The sequence below is a fragment of the Castor canadensis genome, chromosome 14 (assembly GCF_047511655.1).
Source record: "Castor canadensis chromosome 14, mCasCan1.hap1v2, whole genome shotgun sequence".
Lineage (NCBI taxonomy): Eukaryota > Metazoa > Chordata > Mammalia > Rodentia > Castoridae > Castor > Castor canadensis.
The window spans coordinates 33,894,381-33,920,409 of NC_133399.1; the positions used below are offsets into that span (position 1 = coordinate 33,894,381).

A 26,029-nucleotide genomic window follows, 5' to 3' on the forward strand; every position below is an offset into this window, starting at 1 on the left:
TTTACAGAATGATACTTTGTGCTCAAATTATGCTTCTCTATTTTTAGTAAAGGGAAGTGTTAATTTAATCATGAGTCAATATGAGGCAGTTCTATGATGTCTCTAAATTTGGTCAGATTCTAGTCATCATTTACTAGATAGAAATGTTCCTCATGTGATGTGAACTTAAACCATTTCTATTGAAGAATTTCAGTATGTCAGTGTGTTAATTAATGTATTTAATAATACATCATGTCAAATATTATTAATTAGCAATTTTCAAGGTAATTATTTATAATTTACTGCAAGATGGCATTAAGATGACTTTTCTCATTATTTGTAGCTCATTCAATTTTAAAGCGTGGAATAGCAGACAGCATGTATAAAATCATCATGTGAATCTAAATCAATTTCAATTTCTGCAGGAACCACAGAGAAAAGCAAAATTAAAAAATGATGGTGAAATTATCATAGTACACAAAAATAAAAAAACTAATAAACATATCATTGTGAGTTTGCCAAGGTCAAGGAGACTTCCTGCTTTCATTGAAATGCACTGAATAGGCTGGGGATATAGCTCAGTGGTGCAGCAATTGCCAAGCATAAATGAAACTTTGGGTTCCAACCCCAGTACTGCAAAAAAGGGGACTAAATGTGCTATGAGGAGATTAGTGACAAACACAGGCACAGAACTCCTTTCTTCAGTAACATGCATTTATTTTATTTTATTGACTCATAATAGTTTTATATGTTCCTAAGGTACATTGTGAAGTTTAGGTTCTTGTGCCCATTAGGTAGTAATTAATTCAGGGTAATTAACATATTCATGCCCTCAAACATTTTTCATTTGTCGTGAAATATATGACGTGTTACTGTTAATTATATTCACACTTTTGTGATGTTAAACAGCAACACTTACTTCTCTTCTCAGCTACATTGCACCTGTTGAATGACTTCTCCCTCTCCACCTAAAGTTTAGTCTCTCCAGTCTCTGGTGACTTTTATTCTGCTCTCCATTTCTATGAGATCAACTTACATTCCTCTTCTAAGTGAGATCACAATATGGTGTTTGTTTTCTATACTTCACTTATGTCATTTAACATTTTGTTCTCCCGGTCTATTCATTTTGCCACAAATGACAGGAGTTCATGTCTAATGGCTGCATGCTATTTAATTTTTCATATATTGCACATTTTATTTTATCTTTCCCTGCTTTGATGAACATTTAGGTTGATTCTATACCCTGCCTCTTTTGCATAGCACTGCAGTAACATGGGACCATATGCAATTTTCCATCATGTTATTTCACATCTCTTGCATATATACTCACCACTGTTTCTGTTTTCAGTTTTTTTATGAACATCCATACTGTTCTCTGTAATGAGCCATAGGCTAATCATTCCTTTTTCTATAATGCTAGAGTCAATGTACTAATGTACATTGTCACTAACAGTGCACAAAGCTTCCTTGCTCACTGCATCCTCACTAGCACTTATTATTATTTGTATTTTTCTTAATAGCCTTTCTCACTGGGATGATCTGGTATTTCAAGGTGGTTTTGATTTACAAACATCTAATTGAATATATTGATCATTGTTTCATATTTCTCCCCTTAACTTGTATGCCTTTTTTGAGAAATACCTATTCATAGCTTTATCTCACTTTAATTGGGTTTTTTTAAATTCTAACTAATTTGTGAACTTTACATATTCTGGATATTATCCCCTTATCAGAGGTGTAGTTGGCAACTATTTTCTTCTATTCTGTAGTTCTCCTCTTGTCTCTTGATTTTTTCCTGTAGTTTTCACAAACTTTTTAGTTTAAGTAGTCTAGTTTAATATTGCTTAGTTTTGTAGACTGTGTTGGAAATAATTTCAAAAATTATTCCTTATTCCACAGTCACGAAGCATTTCTTCTGTTTTTGCATACAAGTTTTATAGCTTTGGGTTTACATTTAAGTCTATTAATCTATTTTGAGTTGATATTTGTAACTGGTGATATGTAGGAGTCTAGTTTCATGCTTCTGTATAGAACTTCTTTAGTTGAGAAATAAGGGTCAACTCAACAGTTGTTCACTGTATAGATTCATGACTGGATTTACAATTGAATGTTTCAGAGAAGCATCCAAGGAGAAAGTCAAGCTACTGTTGGCTTAATGATGGGATTTTTTTGAATTTTTGATATTTTTAAGTAGAAGTCACTAAACTTTGATCCAGAGCTGAGACCTGAATGGTGACTGGTGATTCCAATTTTTACACACAGAAACATTAAAATATGTCATCAATATACATAGCTGATCAGTCAACTAATACATGGTGAGTCGTATGTCCTTTTTATTAAAATTATCAGGATACATAGTTGAGGAAATTGACATGAATTTGTCAAATTCTTTATCTCTCCAACTTGGCTGTGAAAAGCTGTATGTACCCTTGCACTCAATAATTAAACCCACATATACAACTTCCTTCCCTTTTCATCAGCCCCTATTGCCCACTATGGTTTTTCCACTCTGGTGTACCCACTACTACTTCTTTGCCCTGGAAACCTGCTTTGGCTTCTCCATTCTAGCCAACCACCATGGCTTCTTTGCTCAGGCCCATGTGGCTTCTCTACCCTGGCTCTTGCCGCTTCTTGGTGCCAGATTGTGGACCTGTGTTATTTGCGTTTACCAGCATGTTTGTAAGATATGGATGTATTCAAAGCTACTTTGCATCAGCGCCAACCAGCTCAGTGGTGTAGGGAATTAAGTATAATAAATGGTATTCAGTATGATTGACAGTGAGGAAGAATGCTGGAGAATGCCACTCCATCACTATCTTGCCTTGATCCACTGTATGGTGGTTTATATTTTTATCCTGATACTTTGCTCAAATTGTTTATCAGATCTATGAATCTTCTGGTAGAGTGCTTGGGTTCTTATATGTGTGAGATATCATCATCTTCAAATACGGATCCTTTTACTTCTTCCTTTCATAACTGCATAACATTTATTTATCTTAACTTATTGATGGAGCTAAGATTTCACACATTATATTTGGGAGGACTGAATATAATGGACATTTTTATAACATTTTTTATTTTAATGGAAATGCTTTTGGTTTTTCCTTATACAAATTTTCCCTACTCAGTATAACATTGGCTATAGGCTTTTCATAAACATCCATTATAATGGTTATGCATGATCCTTGTATTCCTCCTTGTTTCAACTTTTATCACATTTATTGTTGCATGCTCATGCTTTTCCATGTTCTCCACCTCTTCTTGCAGCCACATACCAGAAATTTTGTCTCAGATTTCTGAAGACACAAGAAAGTAGCTGAATATCTCTCATCCACTATTTTACAGGCTAGCCTCAAACTCTCCATCTGTATCTTGGAGGTAAAACCTCATTTTTCATTTTTTATTGGTGTAAACCAGTGTCTAAAGGTATTTCACTGTACTATGCCCATACACACAGAAAACATGCTTTAGTCAAATTCACTTTTTCTATTACTTTCTTATTTCTCTTCCCCCTTTTTTATAATCTTAGGGTGTTTTATTATTCTACTGAAACAGATATTTTCTAGGAAGCTGCAAGTTCTGAAAGGTGCTGGTGTTTTAAAGAGAGCACATAAAAATGGACAGATTTGTGCTGACACTGAGGATGCTGGCTCTTGATCAATGTGCCACTGAACTGGGGATTGAGGGATTCTGAGAAACAATTGACCTCTCATCCATGAGTTCTACACCTCACATTGAACCAAAGAATGCCCAAAATCTAACATTAGAGCTAGAACACTTGTAACTCCTAGATGGTTATATGGCTCTTATCCGTTAAGTACAAAAACTAAGTTTTATCCCTAGCACTGCAAAAATAAAATTAAATAAATAAAACTCTGTTCTGAATATTTGTATATATTTTCTTTTCATTATTTCATGACAAATGCTATATAACAATGCTTCTATAACATTTATATTATATTAGATACTATAAGTCATCTAGAGATGACAAATTTATGGGAAGATTTATTTAATGGATCATATGCAAATTCTACACTATTTTATATACGATGATTGAGTACTAGTGGGTTCATAGAGCATTCCACCAAGGATAACCAGGGATGACTATAATCACAAGTTAAATTTTCACAGAATATGTTTCTTATGAAAATTCCATAATTTCTCTTGCCCCACCTTTGTGGGGCTGGGGCAGCACAGCCACTTTCTTGTGAAAACAAAACATTCCACCACCTTGGAGAAACTGGTAGTGAGCATAAAGTGACAAACTTCCGAAAGAAAAGTGGTGCACCAAAAAGCTCAATTCTAGTTCCCAGGCCTACCCTGTGGCCAGTAGATGCTGGTAAGTGCTCACATACCAGCTCTTCATGGGGCCACTTTGGAGAATCCACCTGTACCAAATGGCCCATCCCACCAAGGAAAGTCTGGGCTCAAACACCCTGATTTGACTGCTCTGAACAAGTTGATTTTTATTGTTTGCTCATCCTTTGTTTTAGTGCGAGAGTGATTTTTGTCAAGGTCTTCAGTGTCTTATTTGTTTCTTTATTTGCTTGCTTTTGGTGGTACTGGGATTGAATTCAGGGCCTTATGCTTGCTAAGGGGTGATAGCGAGCCATATCCCCCAGTTGTCTTTTAGTCATTTTTCAAACTAATCTCACTATGTAGTCCATGCTGGCCTGAAACTCCTAGTTCAAGCAAATGTCCTTCCTTAGCCTCCCAATTATCACTTCCATGCATGACTCACAAACCCATTAGAGAATTTGAACTCCCACAGTCTTATTTTTGCTTTATCCATTCATAACTGGCGACAATCACTTTGTAAATAGCACCATCACATGTGGTCTATCTCCAAAGGATGAAAATTCAGTTGTCACAGTTCTCTGGTGGTTTTTGATGTACATTGCACAGGTCATATGACCCATGCTTGCCCAGTTATGGACACCATGATGAAACCTGTGTCATCATGGTCTATCCTGTCCTGGATGTAAATCATCTCATTGTCCAGCATATCCATAGTGTAAAACCTACCTGTCTCTATGATTGACTACATGCAGTAGTATCACATGCTTGCATACAAATTATTCTTATTTTGCATAAGAATGTTCAAGTTTTTTTTACCATTTTGGGTATGCTAATATGCTTCCTTTAAATACAAAGGTGAAAGTTTATTACAGCATTATATGTACAGGAAAGAATGCAGATATGTTAGGTTTAGTACTATCAGTTTTAAGCATCCCCTTGAGGTATTATAACTTGTCCTTTGCAGACTGGGGAGAGGTGACTACCATTTTTTTGAACACGCTGCTTTTTCACAATATATGCAGATAGGATGACTCTCCTTATGGTCCCCATATCACAAGCCACTCAAGATAATTTGGAAATGAAAGATTGAATGGAAAGAAGGAAGATTCACATGGCATAACTTCTTATCCTTCATAAAACTGGCAAAAGATTTCAGATAACATGAAATGAAATCATGAAAAAGTCATTGATTGAGGTAAGTTATTATATCATACTTCTGTCATCAACAGAAAGCAAGAGACTCTCTAAATATCATTAATTTGAAGAAGACTCACAGCACTGCCACAAACACATTTTATGGAGAAAACACAAAGTAAATATTTGTATACATAGAAATGATAAGTACTCAGTGTTCAGAATGCAAATAAAGTAGGATTTTTTTATATTAAACCTTTGGTGAGAGGAATTCCAAGATGGCGGCTAGAGGTAGGAAGCAGAAAGCGACCCTCCTATAGTGAAATCTTGGAGAGACGCTGGAGACACACTTTGCAGGCATAATCACTGAGGAAAGGCATAACTTTGACTCCTCCACATCTCCAGCTGGCGCAGAGAATCTCCACTTCACGTTAAACAGAGAACCGAGGACGGCCCCCGGGGCTGCCAGTGGCCGGCGCCCATACGGCTTGGGAAGATGCAGACCAGGTGAGCTTTGCGGTACCAAGGTAGCCCCACAGACAAGCCTGGGCCAGAGCAGCATAGCCCCCTGGACAGACTGACCTCCACCCTGGAAAAAAAGAGAAACTGAGTACTAAGCAATAAGAACAGTTAAGACACGCTGGAAAGAGGGTGGGGTGCCCTGAGCGCTGAAGATTGGGGGAAGGGAATCCTTCCCAGGACTGTAAATAGACGAGCCAGGCGGGCCAGAGAGGCTCTGGCGGGAGCTGGGCACGCCCAGCAACCAGGAGCGGGGATGCTTGTGAGAGGAGGGAAGACCCACTTCCCACGTGAACTGTAAATAAACACGCAGGCCTGACAACGCAGGGCAGTGTCACCTTTCCCAGTGCTTGGAAAGGGGAAAGCCTGTGGCAGAGGCCCCCCACACAGGAGAACTCTGAGCAAACAAAGCCTGTGGGACCAGGTGAATGCTAGCTCACCCCAGAGATCTGCATAAATAACGCCGCCAGCTACAGGCTGAGAGCAGCAGGCAGGCAAGCCACAGTTGCAGATACCACTCTCAGAACTGCCTCCAGACGCTTTTTTTTCTTTTTCTCCCTACCATTGATGAGAGAACAACCGAATTACACCTGCAAGCCGAAAAACTTACTGAAACTGTATTGCATTTGAACTGGGGACACTTAGTGGGGCTTTTTTTTTTTTTCTTCTGTGTGTGTGTGAGTGTAGTTTTGTTCTACTTTATGCATCCCCTTTGATGAGACAACTACAGAACAACATCTGAGGCACCAACTCCAGGACTGGAGATTGAGACGGACATCCAAATTATTAACACTGAAATTGCATTGCATATAAACTTGGAAGTTTTTTGGTTTTTTGGTTTTTTTTTTAATTTTCTATTTTCCATTTTATTTTAATTCATTTTTATAAATAGATATTACTTTCATATACTTATTTTTTATTTTTTTATCTTTGATTTTCAATCCTCTCTCTGTCACTCTATTGTCTGTTCAGCTTACTGTCGATTAGTACATTAACACTCCCTGTTTATACCTTTGAAACTCTCTTATCTGATACCTTGTTCTGCTTTCTCCCTCTTGTCTGTATATTTGTTTTCCCCTTTTCTTTAACTTCTTGCTTTCCATCTCAGCTCACTCTTCCATTCTCAATATTACCATTGTTATTATTACAAGCTAGAAAATACTTAATTACACACAGTACAGGGACAGTAACAACACCAAGGACAATGACAGGAAGACAGAAAAAACAAGGAAACCAGTTTCCCCACAGCAAAAAATTAGTACAGGAACCAGAGGGGAATGAAGAGAACAGAAACTCAGAGCCAGACTCCAACAAAATGAAGATAAACTATGCCAAAGGACCCAATGAAGCCTACAAGAATAATTTAAAAGAAGACATACTACAAGTACTCAATAAGAATTTTATAGAGATGATACTGGATAGGGTCAACCAAAATGTACAGGAGACACTCAAGAAATTCCAAGACAATAAAAATAGAGAATTTGAAAAAGCAAAAGAAGAAATAAAGGAAACCATAGAAGCACTGTATAAACACCAAAGTGAAAGAGAGAACACAATGAATAAACGGATAAATGAACTCAGGACAAAAATAGACAACAATAAAGAAGAAAACAGCCAGGATATGGAAAACCTCAGAAAAAAGAACGAAACAGAACTGCAAAACAAAATGGAAGGCCAATCCAGCAGAATAGAACAAACAGAAGACAGAATCTCAGAACTTGAAGATGAAATGGTAATTAAAGGAAAAACTGAAGAACTATTAATTAAATAACTCAAGACCTGTGAAAAGAAAATGCAAGAACTCACCGACTCCATCAAAAGACCAAACTTGAGAATCATGGGCATCGAAGAAGGAGAAGAGGTGCAAGCGAAGGGAATGCGTAGTATATTCAACAAAATAATAACGGAAAATTTCCCAAATCTAGAGAAAGATATTCCCATACAAATGCAAGAGGCCTCCAGGACACCAAACAGACCAGATCAAAATAGAACTACTCCACGACATATCATCATTAAAACAAAAAGTTCAGAAACTAAGGAAAGAATATTGAAAGCTGCAAGAGAGAAAAAACAAGTAACATACAAAGGTAAACCCATCAAAATCACAGCAGACTTCTCAACAGAAACATTAAAAGCAAGAAGAGCGTGGGGTGAGATCTTCCGGGCACTGAATGAAAATAACTTCAACCCCAGGATACTCTACCCAGCAAAGCTATCATTCAAAGTAGATGGAGCAATAAAAGTCTTCCATGATAAGCAGAAACTAAAACAATATGTGACCACAAAGCCACCATTACAAAAGATTCTGCAAGGGATCCTGCACACAGAAAGTGACACCCAACTTAACCATGAAAAGCCAGGCAGCACCAAACCACAGGATAAGAAAAAGCAAGACAGTAGAGAGTAACCTCAAGTTAGGTACACACAATCAAACCTTCAAACAACTAAGATAACTAAATGGCAGGAATCACCACATACCTATCAGTACTAACACTTAATGTTAATGGACTTAATTCACCCATCAAAAGACACCGTTTGACAAAATGGATTAAAAAAGAAGATCCAACAATTTGTTGCTTACAGGAGACTCATCTCACCGACAGAAATAAGCATATGCTTAGGATGAAAGGCTGGAAGAAGATTTACCAAGCCAATGGCCCCCGAAAACAAGCAGGAGTAGCAATACTTATCTCTGACAAGGTAGACTTCAAACCTACATTGATCAGACGAGATAAAGAAGGACATTCCATACTAATAAAAGGGGAAATAGACCAAAAGGAAATAATAATCATCAATCTGTATGCACCCAATGTCAACGCACCCAATTTCATCAAACATACCCTGAAAGACCTAAAAGCATATATAAACGCCAACACAGTGGTTGTGGGAGACTTTAACACTCCATTATCATCAATAGATAGGTCATCCAAACAAAAACTCAATAAAGAAATCCAAGATCTAAAATATGCAATAGATCAAGTGGACATAGTAGATGTCTACAGAACATTTCATCCAACCTCTACACAATATACATTCTTCTCAGCAGCCCATGGAACCTTCTCCAAAATAGATCATATCCTAGGGCACAAAGCAAGCCTCAGCAAATATAAGAAAATAGAAATAATACCGTGCATACTATCTGACCACAATGCAGTAAAAGTAGAACTCAACAACAAAAGTAAAGACAAAAAACATGCAAACAGCTGGAAACTAAATAACTCATTACTTAATGAAGAGTGGATCATCGATGCAATAAAAGAGGAAATTAAAAAGTTCCTGGAAGTCAATGAAAATGAAAACACAACCTACCGGAACCTATGGGACACAGCTAAGGCAGTCTTGAGAGGAAAGTTTATAGCCATGAGTGCATACATTAAAAAGATTGAAAGATCCCAAATCAATGACCTAATGATACATCTCAAACTCCTAGAAAAACAAGAACAAGCAAATCCCAAAACAAATAGAAGGAGAGAAATAATAAAAATAAGAGCTGAAATCAACGAAATAGAAACCAAAAAAACCATACAAAGAATTAATGAAACAAAAAGTTGGTTCTTTGAAAAAATAAACAAGATCGATAGACCCCTGGCAAACCTGACTAAAATGAGGAGAGAAAAAACCCAAATTAGTGGAATCAGGAATGCAAAAGGGTAGATAACAACAAACACCATGGAAGTCCAGGAAATCATCAGAGACTACTTTGAGAACCTATATTCAAATAAATTTGAAAATCTAAAAGAAATGGACAGATTTCTAGATACATATGATCATCCAAAACTGAACCAAGAAGAAATTAATCAGCTGAATAGACCTATAACACAAAATGAAATTGAAGCAGCAATCAAGAGTCTCCCCAGAAAGAAAAGTCCAGGACCTGATGGATTCTCTGCTGAATTCTATCAGACCTTTAAAGAAGAACTGATACCAACCCTCCTTAAACTGTTCCATGAAATAGAAAGGGAAGGAAAACTGCAAAACACATTTTATGAAGCCAGTATTACATTATCCCAAAACCAGGCAAAGACACCTCCAAAAAGGAGAACTATAGGCCAATCTCCTTAATGAACATTGATGCAAAAATCCTCAACAAAACAATGGCAAATCGAATTCAGCAACACATCAAAAAGATTATTCACCACGACCAGGTAGACTTCATCCCAGGGATGCAGGGGTGGTTCAACATACGAAAATCAATAAACGTAATAAACCACATTAACAGAAGCAAAGACAAAAACCACTTGATCATCTCAATAGATGCAGAAAAAGCCTTTGATAAGATCCAACATCATTTCATGATAAAAGCTCTAAGAAAACTAGGAATAGAAGGAAAGTTCCTCAACATTATAAAAGCTATATATGACAAACCTACAGCCAGCATTATACTTAACAGAGAAAAATGAAAACCATTCCCTCTAAAATCAGGAAGCAGACAAGGATGCCCACTATCTCCACTCCTATTCAACATAGTACTGGAATTCCTAGCCAGAGCAATTAGGCAAGAAGAAGGAATAAAAGGAATACAAATAGGTAAAGAAACTGTCAAAATATCCCTATTTGCAGACGACATGATCCTATACCTTAAAGACCCAAAAAACTCTACTCAGAAGCTTCTAGACATCATCAATAGCTATAGCAAAGTAGCAGGATATAAAATCAACATAGAAAAATCATTAGCATTTCTATACACTAACAATGAGCAAACGGAAAAAGAATGTATGAAAACAATTCCATTTACAATAGCCTCAAAAAAAATCAAATACCTAGGTGTAAACCTAACAAAAGATGTAAAAGACCTCTACAAGGAAAACTATACACTTCTGAAGAAAGAGATTGAGGAAGACTATAGAAAGTGGAGAGATCTCCCATGCTCATGGATTGGTAGAATCAACATAGTAAAAATGTCGATACTCCCCAAAGTAATCTACATGTTTAATGCAATTCCCATCAAAATTCCAATGACATTCATTAAAGAGATTGAAAAATGTACTGTGAAATTTATATGGAAACACAAGAGGCCACGAATAGCCAAGGCAATACTCAGTCAAAAGAACAATGCAGGAGGTATCACAATACCTGACTTCAAACTATATTACAAAGCAATAACAATAAAAACAGCATGGTACTGGCACAAAAACAGACATGAAGTCCAGTGGAACAGAATAGAGGATCCAGATATGAAGCCACACAACTATGAGCAACTTATCTTTGACAAAGGAGCTAAAAATATACGATGGAGAAATAGCAGCCTCTTCAACAAAAACTGCTGGGAAAACTGGTTAGCAGTCTGCAAAAAACTGAAACTTGATCCATGTATATCACCCTATACCAAGATTAACTCAAAATGGATCAAGGATCTTAATATCAGACCCCAAACTCTTAAGTTGATACAAGAAAGAGTAGGAAATACTCTGGAGTTAGTAGGTATAGGTAAGAACTTTCTCAATGAAACCCCAGCAGCACAGCAACTAAGAGATAGCATAGAGAAATGGGACCTCATAAAACTAAAAAGCTTCTGTTCATCAAAAGAAATGGTCTCTAAACTGAAGAGAACACCCACAGAGTGGGAGAAAATATTTGCCAATTACACATCAGACAAAGGACTGTTAACCAGAATATACAGGGAACTTAAAAAACTAAATTCTCCCAAAACTAATGAACCAATAAAGAAATGGGCACGTGAACTAAACAGAACTTTCTCAAAAGTAGAAATTCAAATGGCCAGAAAACACATGAAAAAATGCTCACCATCTCTAGCAATAAAGGAAATGCAAATTAAAACCACACTAAGATTCCACCTCAACTCTGTTAGAATAGCCATCATCAGCAACACCACCAACAACAGGTGTTGGCAAGGATGCGGGGACAAAGGAACCCTCTTACACTATTGGTGGGAATGTAGACTAGTACAACCACTCTGGAAAAAAATTTGGAGGCTACTTAAAAAGCTGGACATCAATCTACCATTTGATCCAGCAATACCACTCTTGGGGATATACCCAAAAGACTGTTACTCCAGAGGCACCTGCACATCCATGTTTATTGCGGCACTATTCACAATACCCAAGTTATGGAAACAGCCAAGATGCCCCAGCACTGACGAATGGATTAAGAAAATGTGGTATCTATACACAATGGAATTTTATGCAGCCATGAAGAAGAATGAAATGTTATCATTCGCTGGTAAATGGATGGAATTGGAGAACATCATTCTGAGTGAGGTTAGCCTGGCTCAAAAGACCAAAGATCGTATGTTGTCCCTCATATGTGGACATTAGATCAAGGGCAAACACAACAAGGGGATTGGACTATGAGCACATGATAAAAGCGAGAGCACACAAGGGAGGGGTGAGGATAGGTAAGACACCTAAAAAACTAGCTAGCATTTTTTGCCCTTAATGCAGAGAAACTAAAGCAGATACCTTAAAGCAACTGAGGCCAACAGGAAAAGGGGACCAGGAACTAGAGAAAAGGTTAGATCAAAAAGAATTAACCTAGAAGGTAACACCCACACACAGGAAATCAATGTGAGTCAATGCCCTGTAAAGCTATCCTTATCTCAACCAGCAAAACCCCTTGTTCCTTCCTATTATTGCTTATACTCTCTCTACAACAAAATTAGAGATAAGGGCAAAATAGTTTCTGCTGGGTATTGAGGGGGGGAGCAGGAGGGGGTGGAGTGGGCGGTAAGGGAGGGAGTGGGGGCAAGGGGGAGAAATGAACCAAGCCTTGTATGCACATATGAATAATAAAAGAAAAATGAAAAAAAAAAAGAAATCAGCAAAAAAATTAAAAAATAAAAAAAAATAAAATAAACCTTTGGTGAGGAATCCCTAATGTAGCTATATAATATACCATTCATATCAGTCAAGTTAAAAAACTAAAACAGGTGAGAAATTGTAAGCAAGCACTAAATAATGTAAGTTAAGCTTGCTTAAAGCTTCACACATCACACTGCCCATAAGAATTTCAACTCTGCCACACATTAGCTTGTCTTCCAGGCCTGCCATTGGAATTATTGTGGAAACCTCTGTGACCACAGAGCTCTTGCATTTGGCATGTCTTCAAAAGAAGCTTCATCCAGTTGATGCCAAGGAAACACCAGCTCTGCCCATGACTGGGCACACTTGGAACAGAGCTGCAGTAACCAAAAAGTGAGTGGACAGCTAAGCATGTGAAATGAACATCAAAGAACCATTTCCATAGATGACTTTGTGTTAACAAGGCAGCCCACAGCTCTCTTCTTAAAGTGACGTCTATCAATTGAAAACATACATTTATATCCTTGATCCTCTGACGGGTGGATAGCCAACTCATGAGATGATTTTATCTTTCCTCTTGTCCCGGTGCAAAGTGTGTGATTTATTTTTAATTATGGCAATCTCTTCAGCAACCACATCCCTGATTCTTTATTAGCCAGATTGCATATTTTAAAAATATTTCCACTCTGATTTTTTACTTCTAATTCTCACTATAAATCTGGCTAAAATCATCCAAGAATTCCACATCACAGCCTGAATTCCGTGCTGCAATAAAAATTTCTGCATCAGATAACTAGTTCATCACCTTTTAAATGAGCCACCAACAAGATTCAGGGAATTAAAAACTGTAGACAAATTTCTTTTCAAGTGTATAAAATGAATGTTTTTCAATCCAACTCCCAATAAATCTCTCATTTCCATCTGAAAACTTATGAGCACAGCTGTAGCTGTGCTCATATTTTGCTCTTTAAGCTACCACCATAATGACCCATTAATTTCCACTTTCATATTGTTGAGATTCTTTAGTCTACATCTTCAAAACTTTTCATGTTAGTCCTGAAAAAGTTTCAAATGCCTCTTAGGCATGTGTTCAGACAGAGTCATATTAATGACACAACTCCTGGTACCAATTTTCTGTGTTCGTTTGTTTTCCATCACTAGATAAAGTACTTGAGAAATAAAAGGGAGGAAGTATTTACTCTGGCTCAAGGTTCTACTTTTCAGTCCATTGTTATCTGACTCCACTGTTTTTAAGTCCATAGTTACATGTAACATAGTGAAAGAAGCTTGCTTGTGTAAAACACTGCTCAGATTGTTACAGCCATGAAGCAAAGAGAAAGAGAGAAAAGGGCTTAGGACAAGATATAGTTCCCTGGGTCATGTCCTATGGAGACACTCTCTTCAAACAGGTCATACCTCCTCTGTTCCCATAATACCCAAAGGCCCATAAAATTGTGAACCCATCAGTGGATAAGTTCAGAGCATGTATGATCTAATTACATCAAAACCCCACCTCTGAACAGGGCTGATACATGTCATATCTAAACCGTAACAGTTTTCATGTCTATTTTTCAGTCAACCCTTAGTTGCCCCAGGTAACCAAAACATTGGTGACTTTTATTAACATCTCTTTCCTGTAATAACTTAGCTTTTTTATGGAGGGACTATTAGAAAAACATTTTTGAGTCACTGTGAATTTGATTCCGTGTTACATTCTCTGTCCTTGAGTCTTTGTTTCTCAGGGATGTTACAGGCCAACTCTAGCCTTTCAGTGGTAAATGTCAGATTCAGAACAAGTAGGAATATTGTGTAAGAATAATCTCTCCAGCTCCCTGGTGGTCAGAGGAAAAAATAAAATCCCCTGCAGGAAGTAGGAAATGTAGTAAAAGAATGAAATACTCTAGCCTCTCAAGAGTCAGGGCACCAGTCATGCAGGAGTTCCTCCATTCTGTGATCTGTATGCTTGAAGGACTCTTCCATGGGGAGGAAATCTCAATGCAACTAGGGCTAATGAGAATATTTCATAATTGATCACTCAGGTCCACAGAGACTACAGATGACCAATCTAATGGGCAACCCTGCTGAGATCAGTAAACACATACCAGAGTTCCCATCCAGAGATGACACCTCTTGCACAGGAGTTCGTTTCCTTCTTAGTCTATCTGCCCTTCAAAGGAAAACATTTGCCACCTTCATCTCTCAAGATCCATGGATGCCTAACTGATTGTTTGAAGGTAATCTGAGTAACAAAATTTCATTCTTTCTGTGGCTGAGAAAAATTCCACTGTGTACAAATACCACATTTTATTAATCCATTCATTGGTTGTGGGGCATCTTGGCTGTTTCCATAACTTGGCTATTGTGAATAGTGCTGCAATAAACATGGGTGTGCAAGTGCCTCTGGAATTTCCTATCCTTTCTTTCTTCCTTCTTTCCTCTCTCTACCTCCCTCCCTCCCTCCAAAAATCCATTTTATAAGAGAAGAATCACATGAATTAAGTTGAAAGCAATACTCCAGATTAATTTTTGCCCTATCATGATATATTTACTTTGCAATCAGCGCTCATTATTTTCAGACATACTCTGTCTTCCAAACTGCAGAGGCACTTTATCCATCTAAGTATGAATTAGTCTTTTCAAGAAGTATACAATAATTACCCAGTTTCCTTCATTCTTTTGTCTACCAATGAGACCAAGGTGGGATTATTCACAGTTTCTCAATGTAATATTTATGGTCTCAGATTTCACCCTTAGACACTTCTTATCCTTGATTCTTGAAAACATCTTGTGGAGCTAAGAGTGTAAGTAGTAACTGAGTACTTGTGCAGCATGCACAGGTCCTGAGTTTGAGCCCCAGCAACAAATGTTTTAATTTGATGCATAGTAACAATACTTATCTATGCTGTGGAATGGGATAATTCAATACATGTGCAGATTATATAAGTTAACCTGGATACTTAGCATATTTACCATCTGATCTGTTTATCATTTCTTTGTGGTACAAGAATTAAAAATCACTCTTGCATCTCTTTTATGGTGCTGAATGCAGTTTTCTTCACTGTCCTCCTAATTGCAAAGCTATTGCTTGAATATGAAGGTAACTTCCAAATTTAGACATTTAATTTTCCCAGTCAGATACACACTTTAAAAACTGTATTATTTTTAAAATAATAACATAGCACATTAACACACAAAACCCTTTTTTTCTTGTTTATTCCCATTCTTGCATTCCTAGGAGATGAGAAGTCTTTGGAATTTTGAGGAAATACACCATCCTTGGTTTAATGCTGTTATGACATGTGAATGTACTACATCAAGTTAATCAAAATGCAAATGCCTACTGATGTGTAAATACTTGTTAAAATGAATGCAGACCTCCTTGAATCAATATTCAGCAGTATAATAAACAAAGTGTTAAACCAAAAAATACAGTTGCTGAATTAAAAATACAGTATGAAATCAAATTTACAAAATAGGAGCATATAACTTGGCATGTTACATAAACATAAAACACTTATGGACATGTTGTAGCTCACATAAGGACCTCCAGGCCCTAATCACCATCACAATTATCCCTGGAGAGAGAAATTTAAGATTGAGATTAGAGGAGTAAACTGAGACTGCAAAAAAATTTGCACAAGTTTATTAATTTGTAAAAAGGGAGGCAAGTGTATTACCTTGAATTGATGATGTTGGCTCATGAGTTTGAGCACTTCATTGTCTCTTTTTGTACATTTCAGGATGCTTCAAATATTGCATTATAACAAGATAAATAAAATAAATAAAATAACTCTTTTAGGGGATATTTATGTTTACATAAAATTCACACCACTATACCTATCATTGTTTAAAATGCTTTCTGATAATATTTTTTCAATTTAATTTTATGCATATAGAAGTATTTGAAATATTGATTTAGAACACATTAAATATTTAGGATGATAAACATGCAGAATATTTTGTATGATGAAATCATGTAAAATGTAATAATCATATAAAGCATAGTATGGTACAAGTATTAACATATTATCAACATGACATTACCTGACTGTGTGTTGTTTGAATATCCTTTCCCCCATTGATCATTGAGCATTCCTCCACTTGTTCTTCATTATACTAGGATGAGTCCTACTAGAATTTTGTAACCAGCCTTGCTTTGCTCAGCCCAGGGATGTCCTCTGTTTTTCTTTCCTTTTTCTTTCATTCTGTCACCCTTAACTTCCTTCCAAACTATCAAAACTTGTTCACAGATTTAAAAATATTATAGGAAAAACTACTCCATGCTTCGATATGCTGAGCTCTGTGCTTGGTGATTTTCATATACTTATTCTCTTCTGTGAAATATCCTTGTGCATTTTCACAGCAGTCTCTATTATGCTAATGAGAAACTCAAAATTGAATTTTCTCACAGAAGATCAGACACCTATGCTTGTCACAGATCTGTGTCAAAACAGGGAATTCATATTGGATAAATAACAGTTCATGTTTTATTCTCAAGTGGCCAGTGATTTATAATCACTTATCTGGTTCCAGGCAATGTCAACTCTTGCTCAGGGCCTCATTTGTGAAGCAAAGGACTTGGGTTAGGGTCTCATCTATCATGGTGCACTGGCTCCATGATATAACACTCTGACACTGATGTCACATTACAGAAATTCTTTACTCTTCCAAGAACAGCAGGTGGATATAACATTGTTAGCATATGCAAATTTCATTTGCAAAACTCAACTTTTTCTTCAGTCTTCAAACAACAAAATCTTCTTCCTAAGATTTTTTTGTAGGACATTTACCTACAAAATAGTTTCTGCCGGGTATTGAGGGGGGGTGAGAGGGAGGGGGCAGAGTGGGTGGTAAGGGAGGAGGTGGGGGCTGGGGGGAGAAATGACCCAAGCATTGTATGCACATATGAATAATAAAACAATAAAAAACTTTAAAAAAGGACATATAATGCATCTTCAAAGCATTTCATTTAAAGGAAACTTCTCTTTATAGGATCTAAATTGAAAACTGAAAAAAATTCTCTGTTGCTATTATAAGTTTGAGAAAATAAGCCTTTTCTGTCAAAGTGTTTGTTGCCATTTTAATTGCTTGTATTTCTGGCTCCTTTGTCTGGATTCCAGCTGAGGCCCTTCTGCCCAAGGGAATTGGCTTCCCATTGTGTATCTTAACACCTCCCACAAGTAGGTATAGAATTTCATCTGGTCAGGAAGAATGTGAACTTTTGATCTGGGCCTCTCCAGGTCAAGTGGCAGGCTATTTGCATGGGGAAATTGTAAGGGGGAATGGACTGCCTGCCCCACTTTGTACTGGTTTTGCTCACATGGCAGCTGGCACCCTTCCTGTCAGAGGTAAAATTTTGCTTTGTTGAGACAATTCTTCATTCCCATGTCTTTAATTGGAATATTCATTTCTAACACAAGACAAAAGAGAATAAGTGAAGTAAATCCATTCACACTCAGGCCATTGTCCAGGAACCAGCACCATTATATTATCTCCATTTAACAAAAAATCTAATCTAATTCAGTAATCATTTCTTCTGGTGTGGTTTCAAATGCTAACATCTTCAAGCGCCACATTGACAAGTCATTAATCAGATCCTCAAAATGTACTCACAATCTGTGTGTCATGATGTGAGTTCTTGATCCTATATAATTGTCCACAAGCTGTAGTGGAAGGAACTGTGATGGGTGGGTGGAATCATGAGACTCCATGGCCACCCCAGAAACAGCCTGAACCACACTGATTCTTTATTGCCACTTTTTATAGCCCCAGGATGCCTCTAAATCATAAAGTGCAGGAGATGTTTAGAGCTGGTTGTGTGCGGGTCTATGCTGAGTTTCTCCAGGGATCAGTGCCGAGGCTCCATGTTCATCTGAATCAAAGAATGAGGCGGCTGAACCTGAAAATGGGAGAGATGGTCTTATCCAGATCGGACACTTTTTTTGGCAGCACAGAGGTTTGAACCCAGGACCTCACTTTTACCTTTTTAGCTACTCCACTATCCTTTTTTTGTGATAGATTTTCTTTAGATAGAGTTTCAGGAACTATTTGCTGGGTGCAAACCTCAAGATCTTGCCTCCTTAGTAGCTAGGATTACAGATGTGAGTCACTGGCACCCAGCCAGACCTGAGTCTTAACATTTGTCCACAATTATATGTGACACAAATGGAAGACATGAGTTAAGAAAAATAAGAGTGACAAATGATAGTAGATTAGAGGGAATTGATTCTTTTTTTCACAAATTGTAGTAAGAGGAAAGTGATACACAAAGACAAAAAGACAGACTGTTCTGTCTAGAAACTTAATTATAATGCCTCCCATTAAGTACTTATTATTTTACAATATTGACTTTTGTCTGTTTTAGAAATACCTTCAAGGGCTGTGTTATCATATGTATAAAACGCAAATGTTAACACTAGTCTGAGGTTTTTCTTTCTTTGCGGTCCTGAGAATGGAACCAGAGCTCATGCATGTTAGGCAAGCACTCTACCATTACACCCTTGGTCCCATTCTGAGGTTTCATGTAAATATATTATAAAAATTGTGCCAAAAATTGTGCCCTTATTTTTGTATGTCCCAGCATCATAAAAAGATGATTGTCCAGGTATATTTTCCTTTTTTTGTGGATCTTAGGTTTGAACTCAGAGCTTCATTTACACTTGCTAGGCACGCACTCCACCACATAAGCCACTTCAATAGCCCCTTTCCAGGTATATTTGCATCAACTTCACTTTTATCCTTCCAACATTCTTTCTGAAAATGTGCCTATGTTGCTAAGCTGCCTGGATATCAAAGTTAATGAGACATGCTTTCCCTAGGACTCTGGAAACAACATACATGGGGTGACTATTATTTAATTTGGTTTGATTATGACCATTTATATATAATTCTCTAGGAGGAATTAGCTTCAGAGAAGGGTATTTTGGAATTCAATGATATAGAGAAAGTCACAGCAATGTATCTCTCTCTCTCTCTCTCTCTCTCTCTCTCTCTCTTTCTCTCCTTTCCTCTTTCTTTCCCTCCCTCAATCTTTCTCCCCCATCACCTCTTCCCTATTTCTATTGCAGAAGATTCATACAAGACTTCATTTGATCAAGTATCAATTTCTTATTTTGACCTCAGATCTTGAAGCTGTGCCCTGTTTAATCTTGACACCAGATATTTTGTCATCTGAGTGTGTCAAACACACTACCTTGACCCAGTGAGTGAATAGCTGAAGACCAGGAAATGAGCTTGGGCTATTGTTCACTAGGAAGTCAGACTAGCTCTAGGGGATAACATGGAACCTGAGTTACTTCATAGGAAGCTGAGTTCTGAGTTGATTTAGGTAGTACCTCATAATGACTCAGTGTTCCAGCTCTGGGGTTAGGTGTTCTGATGCCAAATCATGGCACTAACCTCATTAGCGGTATCTTTGGGTAGGTTCTAAACCATCCAGTGTCCAGTGTTCTCAATGATAAATGAATGAGATGATACCTAACCTTTAAGCCCTATGAAAGGATTAAATGATCTAATATTTTAAAATATCAATATTATTAACATGTGGTGAAAGTTAATATTGCCTTTACATTATTTGCAAGATTGGTTAGTCAAAAGGCAATTTTTAGGACTCAATCATTAAATATAAATAGAAGGTATCTTGTGAGAAGGACTTACTACTAATAAAAAAGGAAATGATTTTAAGAAACTTATTTTGTTACTCTACAATAAAAAGAGCTTAAAAACAATGACTAACCCGGTGCAATGAGAGCTCCCTTGTGTCCAGACTTGGGTTTCTGGGTAGCATTTATCACTGAAATGAAGCAGGACTCCTTGGATGAAATGCTGGCTCTGGGTCTTAGACAGGAAATGCACAAGATCACCAGAGAATATCCTTCATGTTAGGTTAAGGAAAACATGAGATTGATTGGTTCATTTGAGAAAGCATCAGGAGAAAAAGTGAGGAGATTGCAATGGCTAAAGGAAGGACAGTTTGAGAAGATGAAAAACATCAGTGAAATATGTCAAGTGTATTTAAAATTCAAGTTCATAGTTGAATGATTCTAAAGTCCAATCTATTCTTTTTATTGTGAATTTCAAATTGGTAAATAAATTTATAGGCTGAAAAATATTCATAGTATATAATACAACAAAATAATAATTTATACAATACAATAATAATTAAACAACTGTCAATATAATTATTGACATAGGCAATTTCAATGTAATATTACTATTATTTTCAGAACTAGAGTTTGAATAAAGGACCTTACACATACTAAGGAAGTACATTACCACTGAGCTACACCTACAGCCCTGTAATTCTTTACCTTTTAAACACAATGAATGCAGAAAGATGAATGTTTCCTTTATAAAAGAAGTCCACTTTAGGGTGAGCACTTGTTTAAATCAGGAAAGTTCCAATTTAGTACACATTTCAGCCCACAAATGAGGAAAGAATCAGAATGTTGACATTTTGTAACTTAATGAGTTACTGTGTCTACAATAATTAAGAATCAAGGCAAGAGGGCATATCATTTCCAAAAGAAAATGTTTAAGGATACTAGCCAAAAATTGAACTTAAGTCTACTCAAATATCTAGACTTGGGGTGTAAAAATATTTGTAAAGTGCTAGATGGTAAATATTTCAGGTTTTTCTGGCAAATGTTCAACTCTGCTTTTGTGGTACAAAAAGAGCCATAAAGATGCGTAAAGGATGGGCTGTGGTCAGTTCACTCATTATTTACAAAACAAGCAATAAGCAACATTCAGCCTCCACACTGTTTTCCCAAGCTGTATTTTAGATTATAGCACTAATAAACTTGTACTAGAATTATTTCCTTAAAGACATAAGGGAGAGGGAATTGCTATAATTTGAATATGGAATGCTCCCAAAAGCCCATATTTAAATGGCTCGGTCATCTGCTTATTCTGTTGGCATTTGGCAGAAACTTTAAAAGGTGGGCCTGATGGAGGTGTCCAGGGCATTTCAAGCCATGCCCTCAAATGGAATTTTGGGATCCTGGTTTCTTTCCCTCTTTCATTCTCTAGCTGAAATTAGGGAAGTCTTACTCCACCATGACCTTCACCCACGGTGAGCCCCACAGGACCAAGGCAATGGTACCAACGAATCACAGCCTTGAAACCTTAGCCAAGCAATCCTTTGTCTTTTTTATTGTTGTGGTGTGTTGGTGTACACTGTGGCATTTATAGAAGTTCTTACAATATATTAAGTATATTGTACTTGAATTCACTGCCTCCACCATTTTCATTCATCCACCTTCCCCCATTCTTGGAATAGTTTCAATGGATAACCTTTTTAATTAACATACATGTATGCACAGCCTTTACATCATATTCACCTCCCTTTACCATTTCCTCACCTCCACCCCCTCCAAATGGACCAACTGACTCCCCAGGCAGGATCTGTTCTGCATTTGTGGTCTCAGATTTTGTTTAGAAGAAGAATAAAAAGAAGAATAAGAAAGAGGAGAGGAGGATGTAGAGAACATTTTTTAAGGTTAAATATAGCTACACAAGGAGTTTTCTTGTGGCACTTCCTTATTTATATGTATTATAGCACAATTTCATTCATCTCTATTTTTTATATTTCTGCCTTAATCCCTTTCTATGGTGGTTTCAACTCAAATATTACTCATGAAATACAGGACTGTAAGATAGGTACACTGTGTGGAGGGGTACAAATGAGAGGGGGGTGAATGAAGGAGATTAAGGTGAGCATATGTGGTTGATGTACTTCATATACCTATATGAAACAGAACAAAGAAACCTCTTGCAGTTGTTTTAAGTGGAGAAGGGAGGGAGTTGAGGTTACATATAATGGGGGCAATGTAATTAATGTATAATATAAGCCTCATAAAAATTGGGGGAATATCTGTTGAGTGAAATTCAAAGCAAGAAAAGGAGAAGGGAAATGAGTGGTAGGAAAGAAAGACTACCTGCTTTAACAACACAGACAAGATTAAGAAAGTTTTTCTAGAGTTATTTCTTATAACTTTAATCTTCTGTCAGATCCATCAACATGAATCCAGCAAATCTCTCAGACACTACAATATTCCTTCTAATGGGACTTTCAGAGAATCCAGACCTGTATTCCATCATCTTTGGACTGTTCCTGTCCATGAATGTGATCACTGTGCTTGGGAACCTGCTCATCATCCTGGCTGTTGGCTCTGATTCCCATCTCCACATTCCCATGTACTTCTTCCTCTCCAACCTGTCCTTGGATGACATCTGTTTCATCTCCAGCACAGTCCCAAACATGATTGTGGACATCCAACCTCACAACAGAGCCATACTCTATGTGGGCAGCCTGACACAGATGTTTAATTACATCATTTCTGGAAATACAGATAATATGCTTCTGACTGTAATGGCTTATGACTGGTTTGTGGCCATGTGTCATCCACTGAGGTACAATGTCATCATGAACCTCAATGTCTGTGTGCTCCTAGTTCTTCTATCACTCATTAGTGTCCTGGCTGCCCTGCTTCATACTTTCATGGCACTGCAGCTCTCATTCTGCACAGACCTGGAAATTCCTCACTTTTTCTGTGAACTGGTTGATATTCTCAGGCTTGCCTGTTCTGAAATCCTCATTAATAACATCCTGGTGTGTGTGTTGGCCATCCTCTTGGGAGTTGCTCCCTCTCTGGCATAATTTTCTCTTACACTCAAATTGTGTCTTCTGTCCTGAAAATTCCACCAGCTGGTGGGAAGCATAAAGCTTTCTCCAACTGTGGGTCACACTTCCTTGTTGTTTCCTTGTTCTCTGGAACAAGTTTTGGGGTTTACTTGACTTCTACTTGTACCCATTCCTCCAGGAAAAGTGCCATTGCCTCAGTGATGTACACCGTGGTCACCCCTGTGATGAACCCTTTCATTTACAGCCTGAGAAACAAGGACATGATGAGAGCTGTGAGGAGCCTCATCTCTAGAGTGACACCTTTCCATTGATTCATCAGCTGCTTTGGACTTACACCATAAGTGACGCCAAAGTGAAATAGGTAATGAGTGAATCAGAAAGCCTGACCAAAGTCTTTGAATACACGAGACCAGAGATCATATTTTTAAGGTGAAATTTTGGGAATCAGTACACTTGTGTTACAATTCTACATGTGCTATACCATACCTATGTTACTATTTAATATTCACCTGTACTATTTTTTCATACTTGTAAAGGAGGAATTGTTAGATTAGTTCAAATATAATTGTGAAACAGAAAAATAATATTTTGTCCAGTGAAGGAACTCATCTACAATGGAATTCACAACAGATTGTAATAAAACTGTAAACTTTGTTCACTTAATGATACTGTCAGCTGTGGTAATATATACTGCAGTACCTTAAATGCCTGTGGTGATGGTTTAAACAAATCTACTGTACTACCAGTTCTGAAATCATTGTATGCAAAATTTTGTTTAATACATACTTGATAATAAAGAAACATTGTTTCTTTATTTAATATACTGTATATTTTATTTTATCTTATGCTTTTTATCAGAAAAATGAGTTTATTCTCATATGGCCAAGCAGAGAACCTAGCTAATTTAACTACTTAGAGCACACAAGAGTGTTACAACATACAGGAGGTGTAATTCATGCATATTTTATTATTTTAACATGTACTTTGATTTTTCTAAACATCTCCTGGCAGCACCCTCATGTCTGTGGGTGTCATACCTCTGGTTCCTGTCTTAATTTTGTGTTTTCTATCATCATGGTCCTAAGCACAGTAGGCTGTTTGTGTGTGGGGGGGAATGTGCATGTATGTGTGTGTGTGTAGTGTAAATATGTGTGTTGGAAAGCTTGGATATAGTATCCAATAATACTATGGTTTTTGTAATCACACTCTGGTGTTTTTATAGCACCAATAGTTCCTAATTACATGTTTGTCAGAACTATTCCCTGTCTTTAAATGGTGCATCGCTCCATTTGGGTAGATTTTAGGTATTCCACTCTATGAGGGGAATACATACAGCTGCATAAAGACAAAAGTCTCGACTCCAAAATTTTCAAATAATTATGACAATTCTCAGCTTTCCTAATAAATAGTTCAGAGATGGGGTAAGCCCAGGAAAAAACCCAGAGTGATTTATTTCTCTCCTTCATGAGTTACTTTCTTCCTCCCACTTCCTGATTACTCATGAGAGGATCACAGACACAGAAGGAAACAGAAAATCAATTATCTTTCTTTGCTTTCTTCCTGACACAGATCATCTTTCCAATTCTCATCCAGAAACTTTTGTTTCCTTGTTTTTGAGACACTATCTTGGTACATAGCCCAAGTGGCCTTGAATTTGCAATCCTTCTGCCTCCATCTCCCAAGGGTTGGAATTATAGGCATACATCAGCATACTAGGCAGAAGGCATTTTTTAATTAACATATAACATTGTTTTTTACTTATGGGTTATAATATGATAATTCAGTGCATACATATGTATGTATGTATGTATGTATATATAATGATCAAATTTTTTTCTCTCTTAAAACAATTATGATTTCTGTGCTGGGAATCTTTGAACTTCTCTTTTCTACTTATTTAAAATATACAATAAATTGTTGGAGATTATAGTTAATCTACTGCATTATGGAATTTTAGAATTTATTCTTTCTACATAAGGAATTTAGTACCCATTACTTAAACTACTTCTGCTCCTCTTCCCTAACCCTCCTAGAATCTATGTGTACTCTTCTATTATCTACTTCTATGATATCATTTTATCGATCATAACATATAGGGGAATCTGTGTTATTTGTTGATCTACACCTGCACTGTTTTACTTAATAATATTCTCCAGTGTCATATATGTTGCTGCAAGTCATGGGATTTCATTTATCTTTATGGCTGAATAACATCCAATTGTGTACACTAACAAAAATTTCTATATCCATTTCTCAATTGGAGGGTACCTTGATTGATTCTATATCTTTTTTGTTATACATAGTGCTACCACAAAACATGGGAATGCATGCAACTCTTTGATATTTGGGTTGTAATTCCTTTGGAAGCATGTCCAAGGGTCAGATTCCAAGGTCACATAGTAGTTAAATTTCTAGGTTTTTGAGGAAAGTCCATATGTGGAAACATTGCTTTTGAATTAGCCTGAATAAGGCCACGTCTTGTGTTCCTGCCTACTGTGACAGATGACTATAAACCAAGTGGTTTAAAGCAACTTTAATGTATACTCTTAAAGTACTGAAGGTCAGAAGTTTGAAAACAGTGTTACTGGGGTAATGACATAGTCTTGGAACAGCTGCATCTTGGAAGCACTCAAGATAGAAGGAATTATCTTAAGTTTTATAATTTTGTGCATCATTGACTATTTTATGTATTATT

General features: G+C 37.0%; 1 pseudogene; it reads left to right on the top strand.

Annotated features, from left to right (window-relative positions):
* The first annotated feature begins 22,710 nt into the window (after positions 1 to 22,710).
* LOC109679239 (olfactory receptor 7G3-like) lies at positions 22,711 to 23,645 on the top strand (annotated as a pseudogene).
* Positions 23,646 to 26,029: the final 2,384 nt, after the last annotated feature.